The sequence below is a fragment of the Geospiza fortis genome, unplaced genomic scaffold (assembly GCF_000277835.1).
Source record: "Geospiza fortis unplaced genomic scaffold, GeoFor_1.0 scaffold112, whole genome shotgun sequence".
Taxonomy (NCBI): domain Eukaryota; kingdom Metazoa; phylum Chordata; class Aves; order Passeriformes; family Thraupidae; genus Geospiza; species Geospiza fortis.
In genome coordinates, this window is record NW_005054298.1 from 27,747,025 (window position 1) to 27,762,967 (window position 15,943).

Here is a 15,943-nt window from a genome sequence, read left to right on the forward strand (position 1 = left end):
AAAAATCCCACAATATTAGAGAAGCTTTGGATTTATTTTAGTTTGAAAGCAATGCATGAATTCAGTAATGTTAATTAAAGAATAAGTATTAGCAGATTTTAGCATTCCTAACATGCTTTGAGGATTGATTAATAAGGGTAATACTTAGATGGCACAATGGAATCATTTTCAACATCATTACCTTGTCCCTTGAAGAAGTCAAGCTTGAACCCTTGGGATTTGGCATCACTCTGTAAAACAACATTACCAAACCCATCTGACTTTCTGAAGGACAAAACTTTTATAATAATCAAGGCATTTGAATGTATTAAATTGGGAAGTGATGCAAAGTAGGAGTGACTTGAGGAGATCAGGCTTAGAAGAACAGTTTGAAGGAGTAAACTAAATGTTCTTCAGCCTAGGAAAGTTATATAAAGCTAAAGTTATGCCTAGATATATAATAGGAAGATGGACATGCCAGCACTGGAGTACCCAGTAAATCAGATGGCAGGGGTAGTCACTATAGGTGTTGATAAAGTTAATTATTTGATCTTTACATGAGCTAAGGAATAATAAAACAGGAGTGTCACATGTATGCTATAACTAATAACAAATGTAAAATATACAAGATAACATAAAAATAGACATTCAGAGGGAGTTGCAAGGTAACTAAGAGACTGTCTGGTTTGATGCCACAAAATCGTTACATGTACGTCCCACAGGCACCCTATTAGATGCACTGCAAGAACAAAATGAGAGCAGGAATTTCCAGTTGTCTCCTCATGACACAAACCCAAACAAGCTTGTATTTTCTGTAAAATAAGCTTGGCAAAATTTCATATGGGAACTTTACACAGGAAGATTCCCTGAGATCTGACCCCTGGGAGGGTTTAACCTTAAAGAAAAGCATCTTCAAATTGGATGGGGTGAAACCCGAGATGGATCTGAGCTCCTCTATGACCTTGCAGGACTGAGGAGCTTCTGCTCAGAGTTCAGGAGCAGGATGGTGTGCACACAGGTAGTGCTAATACTGAACATTGAGGGTGAGGTCTGGCTCCCTCCATAGCCAGCCCTGCATGGTTTATAGCTTTGGACTTGACCCCTAAGTGTTGTGTTTGATTTTGGGTGGGTCTTTATGTTTTAATCTCAACATGGAACAATTGGAACTTCTAGATGTCTAACTCAGTTTTAGCCATGTCAGTTTGCTTGTTCCTGAAGGCATTAGCTATAAAACACAGTCCTGTGTCATGACTTCATTTGACAGATGTTCTTGCAATCATAGTACCCTCAAAGCAGCGAAATAGCTGCAAGAGAAGCACAGGGCTGCTTCAGCTTAGGCAGATCAAAAGCATATGGACTCTCTGTGGGTAGCATATAACTGTTTATTATCAACAGGTCTTTGGCAGCGCTGCTAATATTACCCTTTTCGTGGCTGCAGTAGAGGAGAGCAAGGAGTGGCCAGGCCACTGCTGAAGCAAGGGCTGTTGTGTTCCAAGTGCAGGTCGTTGGTGTTGATAGATGGGATTACGAGCCCCAGCAGAAAAAGGATCAAGGGACTGCTTGGGATGTACCTAATTGCTGTAAAGACTGAAAGAGCCTTGCCCAAAAAAGCAAATTGCAGAAATTTAGTGGGTCTTGTAATTTAGGTGCTCAGGAAGAACAGCGCTGAGTAGGAAAGAAACCTTTGATTTAGGAGGGGTAGCTTGTCAGACTGAAAAATAGATAAATCTGTTTCATTTGGGGGTTTATGCCTAAAATGGGAAATGAGGTCTTTAAAAGTTCTAATATTTTCTTTTTCTCTTCTTTCTCCTTTCCTTTCTTAATGTTTTCTAAGCTAAGATCAGCTTTCTAAGGTCAGGCTTCACTAGCTTATGGGGCAGATTTTATTTTTTTAAGGCTTTGAAGTGAATCCTTTCAACCTGGATAGACTCATCTCACATCTGCTGAATATGCTTCGTTCTTCTGCTTTATTCTTATGTGGCTTTTCTCAAGAGAGTAATTCAACAGATGCAATAGAAACCAAGAAGGGAATGTTTTGCCACTGGTAGGAAGCAGGAGTTTGTAAAGTAAGTTGTCTGGTGTGTAGAGAATACCAGAAAATAGGATTCCCAAGCTGATATCATAAATAAACGTTTATATAAATATTACATAAATGAGGAAAATAGAGTTATTGTAACAGGATTCTAGTTTCAATTTCTCATGAAAGCTATGTTAAAGAAGCAGCATGAATTCTTTCTTACTTAGCCAAACCCTGTCCTTCCCATTTAAATGGTTGGTAAAATGACTGCAAGCCTATGCTGACACGTGAGCTGTATTAAAGCTGATCTGCCTGTATATCATAGAGTTCTCTTGGTTTAGATAATCACAGCAGGTCTGTTACATCTCCTGTTGTAGAAACTGCATCTGGGACTTGGCCAGCTAATCCTAAAAATCACCCATCCCCAACAATTAAAGAAGGTGGCACAGCAAAGACAAAAGGGAGTAAATAAATAGCCCTAGAGGTGTCACCCTGCAGTCTGTAACTGGGCAGTCTGGAGAACAGGAAGGCTGACAAACAGCCTGGCGTCTTTCTGGAGCTATTTTAATGTCTCTGATTTATAGATCTGTTATTTTGTTTAGAGGATGGGAAAGAACAGCAGAGTAAACATGATGGAGAGGGCATCCACTTAAGGCGAAGGTCAATTACTCAAGGGAATAAATGTGCATAATTGCACACCTGATAACTAACAGCATAAATAGACTGCTGATTTATATCATGAGTCTTTAACTGCAACCCTTTTATACAAACAATTATAATAATAGGAGGTTGATTATTTGCATTTGTTCCAACTACTTGTGATGATCATCTTTGCAGAGATACAGGAGAAAAATAGACTACTGTTCTCTTTGGCAGATATCCTTTCTCATTAGATGGTAACTGGCATTGTGGATAAACCTTTTATAGGTTAGGGCAGACAAACACTTTAATTATGCTCGGTAAGGTTTTAATTCCCAGATGCCTAGATTAGAAAATCTTCTGGCATCTCAAGTTGTTGAATTAAAAGCATCTATCTGTCTTGCTAGTTCAATGACTTTTCATTAGCAATGATGTTTTGCTGCTCTTCTCTATTCTTAGCATAACTACAGTAATTAAGAGGCAATTTTAAAAATTCTGTGTTGGAACTCGCCTTGACATGGAGTTTGCTGAGCTCAGAAAACTGATGTCTGTCAGGAGAACTGGAGGCCCAGGACCACATTCTAGGCCAAAATCATCACTCCTACATGGCACCAACAGCCCCAGGCAGCACAAGTCCAGCTCTGGAGATAAAGCTTAGACAGGGTTATCCCTTGCTAAGTGTTTTATTTGCTGTGTGGATTTTGAGGGCATGAGGACATGGGAAGGGGGTGTTGGCAGGGAACAGAGACTCTATGAAACCAAAGCACCTTTCAAGAGTCAGCATTTTCCATCTTCAAGAGAAGATGTATTTTTATTTCCTCTACACAGATTTTTCAATGTCTTTGCCTAAGTCTAAATCTGTATCCAAATCTGAAAACTCCCATGCATTTGAATAATCTTACAGATAATCTCCACAAAAAATATTAAAAGGTGACTTAACACTGTTTATAGATAATCACACTTTATTTATAGTTAAACTTAGTTTAAATTAATTTTCTATTTCTTTATTTTTCTTTGCAAAAAAATATATGTATACATTTCCTGCTTTCTAATTTTCCTGTTATGCCGCTGATTAGTCTACCTGAAATTTTTGTACTGTTTCCCACTCCTCTTTTCTGATTCAGTGTCCATACTTTTCAATAAATCATAAAGGAAACAATTTCTGTATTCAGTTCAGCAATATATTTCTCTGAATTCTGCAAAAATACCCAAAAAGTTTAATTTGAGGGTACTCTTCCCAATGTAGAAAAATCATTCATGGATGTGGAAGTATTTTAAGAGTTCAGACCAAAAGTATCTTTTTAATTGCAAACCTTGCCTCATGTACTTGCCCTTAGCAGTCCCAGAGATGGTATTCCCACAAAGGCAAGTGATTAATACCATGGAATGGGACAGCAAGGAATTGCCAAGTTCATCCTTCTCCATTAAGTAGCTGCCACACATTCAGATCTCTTCTTTTTAGCCAGTGTCCCCTCTTTATGGAGCTGATGACCAGCAGGGCACAGGGATGTAATTTTTCCTTTGGGCTCCCCTTACTTCCTATCTTCCTGAAACACTGTAAATTACCATGAAACTACTTCTTGGTCATTGGAGAGGGGAAATAACCTGCCTTTCCAAACAGGATCAGTGCTGTTAGGAGAGTTATTTTCTGACCTTTTAAAGTGTTTCTCCAGTCTGATATTTAAAGGCCTGCTCAAGGAACTTTATTTATGCTTGATCTATAAAACGAATTAGTGGTTTGAAGGTGTATAGCTTTGTGAATTGCTAAATTACTAGTAGTAAAACATAGGTTTGGACCAGAATTTTTCAAAGGCTTCTAATTTACTATTAACCCATTGTATATTTATAAAATTTCACCATGTGTTTTTCTGCGTGAGCAAATAGGTGGTTAACTAACGCCATTTTAACCTACTATTAACTCCAGTACAAAATCATGCCTGTGAAAGTGTAAATAATCTGAGTCCTGTTTATACAGCTTGAAAATCAAGAGGGTTTTACACGCCATCACTAAACATACGTTTTATATCTTCAGCAGATATGTATTCTAATACAAGCAAGAGGTCATAATTTCTGAAGAGACTGTGGATGTAATTTCAGTAGCAGATTAGCACATTAATACCTGTTAAAAGGCTATCCCTTGCTTCAGCAGATTGTGCTCAGTTGTAAAGATAAAATATGTTTTCACAGGTCTCTTTTAACTCAATTTGGTATGAACTGTGTCAACCTGTGCCTTGCCCATGATACCTTACCTTCCTAGGTGTGAGAGCATCCTTCATTAAAGCATTGGATAATGTCTAACGATGAGGGATTGAGGGCAGCTCCAGAACAGTGCTAGCCAGAGGGTGAACATAAACAGCTTTATTACAGGCTTGGAAATAGCTGTTAATGACCTCCCACCCCCTAAGGAAAGGGAATTACTTGCATACTTCGTACATACTTTGTACATTTTTTCCATGCAATCCCTTAATACAAGAGTAAAAGATCTTGCTGTTTCTCAGTTTCGGCAGCACTGATAAATGAAACTTTACATCCATTCTTGTCTCACAGCCGCAGCTGATGTGTGGCTGTGGCAAAGCCAGACATATTTCTCACTCACCCAGCTCATCCCTCATGAAGAATCCCTCACGTGCCGGGAGCACAGCTCAGAGTCCACAACTGCAGGGTGGAGAAAGGTCACAGAGTTGAAGTGCAGTAATGCAAACTAACAGGCTGCTGCATTTGCCTCCTAAAATTCCTACCCAGAACACAAGGAGGCAAGGAAGGGCTGCAGCTTGCAGCCTGTGAAGGAGAAAGTGTTAAGCTAACATTCACTGAAGATGGAAAACACCTGTCTCCTTCCTTCTGAGAGGCTCTCCAGGGACATGACAGTCAGCCTCGCTCAGTCGAGTGATTCCTCAGACCATGCTCACCCTCCTGAAGAAGTATTTTCAAAAAATGTAAGGAACTTGTTGCTCAGTCTCCAGAGAGCAAAATCAAGGGAAGGATCTCTTCTATGTAGTTCACTGACACACTAGATTTGGTTTCAGAGAGGCTAAACACTGACAAAGAAGAATGAGAGAGAGAGAAGAACTGGGACTGTTTTACCTGTATTTTATATCCAAGCACTGTAATTTAATGTTAAAATAATTGTGAATGACTAGGATATGGACCACAAAGTGTTGCTTGCTATTCTTGTATATCACCTTAGAGTAAGCAGTTGAGTTCTGCAATCAAAAGACTGATTGTAATCAGAGCCAGTATTGAATTGAAGAATCTCATCAGATGTCTACTTGTGTCACTATTTTTTTTCTCTCATCTTTGTCTTTTTTTTTCACTTGTCTTTTGAAGAAGTCTTTGCCCTTCTTCAAAAGTCAGTGGAATCAGTTTATTTCATCTTAGTCAGAATCATGCCATTAATCTCAGGGATTCTGATTTTAGGAGCATTTCTCTTTTTTTCCAACATCTCCATAGTCTTTTATATTATGAATTATTTGGATAGAAATTCTCAGGCTGACTATGCACACAATATTTGAGGTAATATTATAAATTATTATTTCTTTCTTGAAACCACTAGGCAATGAATAAAGATGTGCCACATTCCACTTTGAAATGAGAAGGTTTCTCAGTACAGAAAAAATAGCTTGAAAGAGTTGTGCTTAAAGGTGTTTCAAGGGCCTTAAAAGGGCCTTACTTCTAAATCAGCATTCTTGGTGGGATGAATAAAAATAGTTGGACATTTGTCTTAGAATAGCTATAATTCAGTTATAGCTTCACAGCTGTTATTTCATGTCATTCTAGACTGCCTGGAGTATCTCACTTAGAATTAATAATGCATACAATATTATCAGCACAGAAGAATGGATTTAGAATGAAAAACATGAGTTGAAATTCAGTTTTTCTCGAAAAGATTTTGTTTTCTCTGGGAAGGAAAAAATTAATCAGATCTATTTTCAAGGTAGATTTGTTCATTGCTTGTTTCATATCAGCACAGCACTTTTGTTTTTCTCTTAGTACATTAGGAAGCCAGATTACGGAAATGTAGATGTACAGTGAAGGTCTGAGAATAATTTTGCCCTTAGCTTAACGCTGCTGACCCCTTCTTCAAATGGAGCCCACTGTTAAAATCTCTTATTTATGCAGTTAATACAGTTCAACATTATTATGTGATGCTGTTGACCTGAGTGCAGCCAGCGGCTGTAACCAGGCTTAGAGAACTTGTATAAATATGCAGTGAGTAATGGCAAGCATGCCTTAAGCCTTTGCCTTCACAAATTCTATGAATTTTCAATGTGCTAAGTGTAGTACAATTTATTTGTTCACAGAGCAGGGCGAAGCTTTGGAATCTAAAGCTGTTGATATCCTTTGTTTGAAATAAGAAAGCGCAGTCAAAACAAACACCTTTAACAGGAATGCGCAGAGGAGCAGTCACATCCACTCAGAGTCACCAGGGCTTTTCCCCCTCGCACAGTATTAGCTCACCCTCACCTCAGAGAGGGGTTTGCTACTCCCAGCATGGAAATGCAGTCGTGGCTCCAGCAGCACACACTGCCTTGCACACTCCAGAGCTCTTTTGCAGTGTTGGGTTGTGTGAAGAGAGGTGCTCACCTCTCTGCCTCATTGCTTCATAAGTTACAATATTTCCTTCTCTGTAGAATAATATTAATTTCTTGAATGAAAGATTTTTAGGAATACTCTTCCTATCTTTTCGTCACTACATTTTTTTCCCATTATTTCCACAACGTGGAGTATACCTTGAAAACACAGCATAATTTTAGGGTATTGTCTCTCATGAGGGGAGCTATTCTTAGATATCTTCTCATCCTTTAAAAGGCTTTCAGGAAGAACTCAGACTAGATGGAGCCAGGATTCCAGAGCAAGAACTAATAATCCTGAATTTATCATTAAACTCTGCTTTTGCTTGATGAAGTTATGACCTTTGTTTCCCAAACAAAGCAGTTTGGCTTTGTATTAGTAGCAGTTGAGAACTGCACAAAGTCACTGTTTTCAGTCAGAAATCTCTGTGTAATTATATCAGCGCTTTCCTGAAAATATAATCTTGCCCATCTATGGCTGTTCATTCATTTTTCTCCACTCATTGTTAATGGAAGCAAGAAAAAGATAAAATAGATGACTTCTTAGTAAGGCCAGGACCATGTGTCCTATGGCAAAACCTTTCTTCTGCAGGAACCAAAACTGATGTACACCCAGCAGAAAAGCAGACACGTGGAGGGACATTTGGAGGAACACCAAGAACAGAAGGAAGAGAGGAGTAGCAAGTCTCTGACAATTGCAGAAATTAATACTGATAAGAGATTAAAATACTTTAGAGAGAAATCTGACTACAATTCACAGAAGGTAGGGGAGAGGTGAAACAAGGAAAGCCAGAGATCAGGGATAAGCCTTTGCTAAAGCTCACCAAAATTCTGCCTGTATCTGCATATTTGTTTGTGCTCATTTATCTTCTACTTCCCATCACTTAAAATGGACCAGGTGATGTTCTGGAGATAAATGGCAATGCTGCTTCACTTCTGCTGGGGACCTGTCTTTTAAACAGTGAAGTGATTCAGTAATATTTAAAAAAAAGGAAGATAATTAGTAACTTTTATCTTTATTTCTTTTTATTTTTCTTTATATTTCTTGCTCATTTTCTTTAGACTCATTCATTTTCTTTATATTTCTTGTTTATTTTTTAATTTTAACTTTCTAGTTTATTTCTATACATTTCTCACCTTTACACTACTTTTCTTTTTTCTTCATTCTCATTTGAGTGCCCCAGTAAGGAATAGAGAGTAACTTGTGACTGTCTCTTTGTGTTGATGATTTCACTTTAACTCAGGCAATAAATAGAGTACAACAGACTGTAAATCATATGTAAAAATCTGTAGATGAGAGCTGTGACCAGCAAGGGTGTGCTTGCAGCTCTCATTTATATCTACTGTCTGAGAGATGTCTGGAACCACCGCTGCTAAAAAGCAACACCTCCAGGAACAAAAGGAAATGGGTTGGTAGGCACATGCCCAGCTAACTTCAACATCATAAAAGGAATAATTATAAATCATTACTCACTCAATAGCAGCAAAGTTAAGCTTGCTATAATACCTTTCATCTATCTGAATGTGTAGTTTATAATGGATTCCGTGCTGAACGGAGCCTGAGAGATACCCCAGGAAGCAGAGCAATAGCTTACAAAACAACCATGAAATCAATCTGTAACCTGGGGGGAGTTGAGGTCTTTTTAACCAATATAATTGCACGTTACAAGAATACACACTATTCTAGAACGAGGCATAAATTCAATTCACCTAATTTTAAATACTGTTTTTACAATTCTCCTATGCTATTTTCTAATAATTTCAGGTGAGACTAATAAAAAAAAAAAAAAAAAGAGGAACTCCTGGAAAAAAGGTAAATAATTCAGTCTCGCCTAGCATGAAAACTAAGCTGCAAATGACTGTAAACTGAGAATAAAAAAATCTGGGAAAAATGTTTCTTTGTACTTGAAGTCAGGCAATAGAAACTATAGTGGATAATTCTGTGCTATTGTTATGTAGGCTGTACCTGACATCAGAAATAGGATTTACTGTGGTTGAATAGAGGGGAAATCCTAGATGTATTGTCTTCTGAATGATGGTCACATCTGATCACAAAAGCCAAAGTGGGGTAGTGTAACCAGAATAGAATTCCCTCCAAGATTTCCTAGTCTGGAGCCCCCAGGCAGCAGGTTAAAATTGGGAATGTGAGGCTGTGAACAGTCAAAAGGATGAGAATTGCTTACAGGGCTCTAAGGCTCAGACCCGTGTGAGCCATTTAAATGTTATCTGCTGAGTACATGCCAGGGAACTCTTCCTACTCTCCTCCTTGGTAAAAATCCATTTAAAAATGTTTCATTCAGGGGTGAAGACCCTCCTCTTGCCAGTGCCAAGGAAAGCAGCAAAATTGCTCTGAAGAATTATGTGACTCCTGTATTTCTGTACCTATTCCTCATCATCTTTCAAATTATCTGAAATATCTTCTTCAGGCTTTTTCTCAGTCTGAAAAAAAAATTTCCTTGTGAAAATTTGGAGCCTTGCAGATTGCTGGGCTTTTCTTAAATTTTAAGTAACTTCTATCTTAAAGAAGTTTATTATTAATAATATACTAGGAAATCCACAGAAAACAAGCAAAGAATTGATTAGGAAAATAGACATTTCTGTTTTCATCCATTTCTCAGCAAACGCTGAGTGCCTCTTGCCTGTGTTTAAATTTCTGTCAGGAAGGAGCAGGAAGGAAAGCAGGTCATGGTAGGTGTTTGTAGATATATTTGGCTCCTCAATCATTTGTCCCAAGAGTGACTCTGTCACCTGTCTCACAGGCGTTTCTCCACACCCTTGCCTTGATGGCCTCAGTCTGTGATCAGGCCCACACCCACATCTGTCTTTTCCATTTTCCCCCATCACGGGTCTAAAACACACCTTTTATCCCCTCCTATTTGCACCCCAGGTTTTTCTCTCTTTTTTTCCTAAGCTACCTCCCTCTGCTCCAGACCTCCCTTCAGGCAGTGCCATTGCCATTCAGATGCCTTTGTTTGGTGCTGCTGAGCTTATCCTCATTAGTTCCATGTAACTCATCACCTTTGGACTGCTCCACTTTCTTCTGTGGAGTGGGACATTTCCTCTTCCTCTTAGCTTTGTTCCCCTGCAGCCACTCCATCGGCTGTGTTTGTCTGGCCTGGGGCTCCGGAAATTGTCTTCATATCCTTTCTAGCCCAGACAGTCTCATCAGTTCTCAGTGAAAGCATTTTCTAGAGTAGTACAAAATTCATAGTAAATAAATAAGGGATAATGAACAAGGGATAAATCCCATATCATTAAACAATTATATGATCCACTAAAGCAATAAGAAATATCATCACTATTAAGGAATTACTGTGATAAGGCAACTAAGTATTTATTTAATATTTGCAATGATTGGTTATCTGGGCTTATGAGGTTTTCTGCCTTGGGAAGGGCCAAATAGAAACAAATAGTTTTCATACTGATGGAATTAAGAAAAATAGAGATTTATCTAAGAAACATTCAATTATTTCAGACAGTAGTTAGTAAGGGATTAACTTCTGAACAATTAAATCAAAATAAAAGTAAAGAAACTAAAATAACCAGATTTATCACAAATAACAACAACAAAAAAATCTCACACAGAATCATGAGAACCACTGAAAGTCTGAAATTTTTTATCCAAGAAATAAACCTTTAGGCAAAGATTGGGCACTTACTAGAACAACTTGGTTTTCATCAGCCTAAATCTGCCTGACCCGTTCGTCTGTTTGTGTCCTAGAAAATATCCTGTTAGTATGCACAGATGCAGTATTAGCACAGTAAATGATATTGCCTCTTTGAACTTCAGAATTCTTGGTACAAGTCAATGCAAATTATCAAATTCTTCAGAATCCTATCTGTCAAGTCTGTCATCTGTCTGGAACATGCTCCCAGGAAATATAGTGCATAAGGCACCAAAGAATTGGGTTAAAATCATAAAGAATTTCCTCCAAGGTAGCCAGGAATGCTTTGAAAGCAAGGCATTACTTGATTTGATAAGGTATGACTGCTGAAACAGCTTAGAGAGACTATAAAAGAACCAAAGAGGTCTCAAAGCAACAGCAGTACCTTTGACTGCCTTACAAAATCTTGGAGTAGAGCTGGTCTGTCTGCATCCTCAGGCTCAGTTGCTGTAAACATCTGTTCCAGTGGGTGACACCATTCTGTTCTAATTTGCCTTGTCCAGGGAAGACTGGGGTGATGACTTTGTATTTAGAGTATCCCTAACCCATCTATACTGGTCTGGGTAATGAAAAAAGTGAAATTACTTTTCTTACAAAATTAGACCAGTATTGTTCAGGGGAAGTGTTTGCAGAGATGTTTCAGCTATCCAAAAGTAAATTCACTTCCCCTTCAAGTTCTGTATAAATAGCCAGGCAAATAACAGGCAGTTTCTCAATCAGTAGATCTCAAATAAAATTATTCTTAAGTGTTCATCCTATTCCAAAGCTTTCTATATATTTTGAGACTCCTACATACAGATGACATTCAAAATTTATTGTAAAACTACTCCTGTTATCTACACCTAAAATTCAGGCATACATCCAAAATTCATTGTCTCATCTTAAGCTGTTATAAATTATCGTTATTCCATTTTTGTGGATGAAAATAGTCAGTCCTTATGGCTAAGAATTTGTCCATAATACATTAAATTTTGTGTACTACACAGGTAAGAAGTAGGTGTTTTTTGTTTAGAATGCATTGGTAATATTCTGAAAATACATAGTTGCAGAAAATGTTGAAAGGGTGCTCCAAGGCTGATGGAAACTTCTAGCATGTTATGCAAATCTATTTATAACACACATTTATAGTGTCACTAAGAACTGCTAAACAGAAAACAGACACCAAACCAGAAATGTTTTCATGGAAATTCCTAGTAATTCAAATGAGAGGAAACACACACATCTTTATCCTGTTTGTTTGATAAATATGTCTTGTCATAAACCCCAGACCATTTAGACTGTTTGTGAGACCAAGCAGCCAAGGGCATTACAGCAAAGTCACCACTCCACTAACATTTGCCAGGAGATTTTATAAATTCTATGGCAAACACCCTAAGCTCAATGCCAGTATCTCCTTCCTCCCAGGCTACTGGAGCAGCTCCCCAGGGCCACTTGCCCTCTAGGAGTGCTTACTTGCTTCCCCTCTGCCAGACTCAAAGATAAAAAGATGTTTCTTCTCTCTCCGTAAGAGCATGAACAATTTTGTCAAGAGCCATTTTTTTATTGCAGGTGTTTGTTTTGCCAGGGCTAGGGGCTGTTCCCCTTCATGTACCTGAAGGATCCTGGCACTGTCTCCTCAGCGGTGGCTAATTCATCTTCTGGGCTTGCCATCACCCGCCAGCCGAGGTAAGGAGCCTGAGGCCTGCTTTGCAAACATGAAATGAGCCTCAATTCTGTGCAGGGGTAACAATTATCTCAGGAAAAAATGCAGGTCTTGGTAAAACTTGATCATAGAAGTACAGAATCACTTTGTTTGGAAAAGACTCTTAAGATCATTGAGTCTGACTGTTTGCCCAGCACCACCGAGTCGACCACTAAACCTGTCCCTAAGTGCCACATCCACATCTTTTTAATTCCTCCAGGCACAGTGACTCCAGTGCTGCCCTGAGAAGCCTGTTTCAGTGACAACCCCTTCAGCTAAGTAATTTTTCCTAATACCCAATGTAAACCTCACTTGGCACAGCTTTAGGCCTTTTTCTCTCATCCCTTCACTTGGTACTTGATGTTGGTTATTTTTCCTGTTAAAATTACAATAAATGGGGAGGTGGGAAAAGTTTCCATTAGCACTTCTTTCATAAGACTGAAATGCTGCAGCACGCATGGCTATGAGTATGAAGGATGGGATCCTAAAGGACTAAGGGCAGGAAGATTTGTATTGTCTTCAAAACAGGCAATATAAAACCAGAACTGAAAGTTAAAAGTTTAAAATTCATCCATCAACACTGGAAGGTCCATTTTTTTTAGATGAAACTCCACCACTAGCATTCCTCCCACCCGCAATTCTGTGACAGCATTGGAACGGAAAGGTCCCAGGTGGTATATATGATCCTGTATACTTGGAACTGAGAAAGAGCTTTTCTCCCAAGCTTGAAGTGGCTGGTTAAAGAATTCCCTTTTCCAAACCCAAATAGGAAATTCCAGAGGGACACTGTGGAGAGTTTTATTACCCATCTGCTTTACAGTAATGTACCCACTAGCAACCTGATTACTCTATACAAACACGAGATAAATGATAATACTATATGGGTTCAGAAAATAGGACAGATTTTGATTTTACTTCTGCACTCCAACATAACTCCATTGATACTCTGAACTTATTTGTAACTGTTCTGGTGTGAAATCCAATTCTTAATCTGGAATTTGAACAAAGAAATATATTCCACTGTAAGGGGAAAGTGGGGTCATAGTGGGGTTGAAGAGAAAGGAGCACACAGTTCATGCAGTTCACAAAATAATCCCTCATGTGCTTCGCACATTAAAGAAGGACTTGCTAGGTCACAGAGGAGCAAATCCACTTCTGAGGGTAAAGTAAACATTTGTCTCCTAATTAAGAGTTTCTGCTATTAAGCATTTCACATATTTGGAAAGCAGAAATGCTTTAGGTGGAATTTTCACAGGCACTGGTGCAGCTCAGTGTGCAGACCACAGTGGGGCAGCTGTGCCCCTGCAGCCTGTGCGGGGCCACAGTGGAGCAGGTGGATGCCCATATTTTAGTTCTTTATTTAATAAATTTTATTTAGTTATATGAAATCCCAGCTACCTCTCTATGCAGGTATCTGTTGAGCATCCCACCACGCTAATTTGTGATACAATAGTAAACAATAATGAACTTAAGAGTACTTAAACTTCCAAGAAATGTTCCTGGAAAGGTAGTCCCATGAGATAAAACTGCAAGCATTTTATTTTCTCCAAATTTCCAATCTATTAACCTGTGATACTATTTGAGCTTCCTTCTGTTTTACCATTCTGGGAATGAAATAGGATGGTCTGTAGTTATTATAGGCAACTTTATATCATATTAATATGCTTCAGGGCTATATGAGGATCTCAAAATGATATCCTAAAGAAAACAGAAGAGTAATGAGGATGAAGGACTAAACCATGACAGTGCAGCACAGAAAGCTGAGAGATGATTTTCAAAAGCAGTGCCAGTTCATGTAGAGACAATACAAGTATGGAACTATTGAGGTTTCTATTCTGCTTTACTTAAGCATGTATTCCAATATTTTGAAGCATGTGACTCTCTTTTATCCAAAAAACAAATACAAAACCACACATAGGCATACTCGCAGGTCTTTCATCAAACTGAGGTCCCACTTCACAATTTGGGCTATATCCTAAGGACTAAAACATTTCCTTTGGCCATTCCTGGAGTGCTTACCATGCCATTTCTGAACACTTGCCAAACTGTGTGCCCTCTTGTTGTGCCAGGTAGTTTAAGAGGGAATATAAGGGCAGCAGACATGATTTAATTTAGGTCTGGAGGAATGATCCAGATTTAATTGATGCCTTATATTTTAAAGCCTTATAATCTGCTGGGTAAAATTTTTTAGGTCCTCATCTGCCTTCAGAGTTAGATTTTGTAGCATACCATTTTAGAACTACAGCCGAGTGATTTATTCATGGGAGGAAACTATCAAATATTAACTAATTTCAAAGAGGCAAAAAACCCTCTTTGTCTAAGTAAGGCAAGCATTTGGAACAGCGGGCCTGATGAGTGAACACTTAACTACATGCTCCTTAATCTTGGTTAAGCAGTGCACCATATTTGTGTCATGGAAAAAAATCTGACATACTTTAGCGCACCACTAGTGATTTTTGTGCTTTATGAACTGTACCACAGGTAATATGTACAATCTGAAATGTTTGTGAAGCCTTAAGATTTAGGCTACCCAGATCTAGTGGTACTAAAAGTGAAATGTGGTCAGAGTGGGACTATTCCTTTTGCCTTCAGACAGTAAGAATTCAGTCAGATACAGTCTGCTTGAAATAAAAGAAAAACTACCAGACTCACATAAGCAGACTCACATTTTTTTCCCTTTTTCTTCATTCTTCCAATATTCCATACATATTTTAAGGTGCTTGTCACTTCCAACATCACAGGAAGTTATTATGCAGGTACTTGATCTGCCCCCAAAAGGAATTCAGCATTTCAAGAAAGCCATGAAATTATGCACCATGTTAGCCTGTGACCATCTATTCTTATCTTTACTGCAGTTGCTGCCTATCTTCTTGCTGCTTCCATTTCTGCTTTCTTGCCCCACTGCTTAGTTTTGTCCTAGTTGAAATTCAATAGCAAGACCTTTAGGAGAAGGATCAGGCCTGCATTGATACAGTTCTGTGATCTGTGAGCCAGAGGAACTAAGTTTGAATAAGAATGGTACTACTGATAATTTTGTACGCCTGTATCCTCTTCTTGTTTAATGCTTCACCTAATGATTGGAAGTGGAAAAATTATTTTCTCTCTAAAACTATCTGGAATGTGAAGAATAAAAACGTGTTTGATCTTAAGATTTCTAAGTTCATCCAGCAGGCTTTCAAATGGAAGACACTAGTATAATGAAAGACACAACAGATTCAGAAAAGAAACTGCTTATTTTATACTTCTGTAAATCATTTTTGCTCATCCCAGTTTTATTGTGAGGCTTGGTAGGTCTGTTTCTAAAAATACTCCCAACTTAGAAACTCCACTTTGGACCTGAAATGTATTTTGTTAAATATTTTGTTGATCCTATCATTTCACTAGTTGTCAA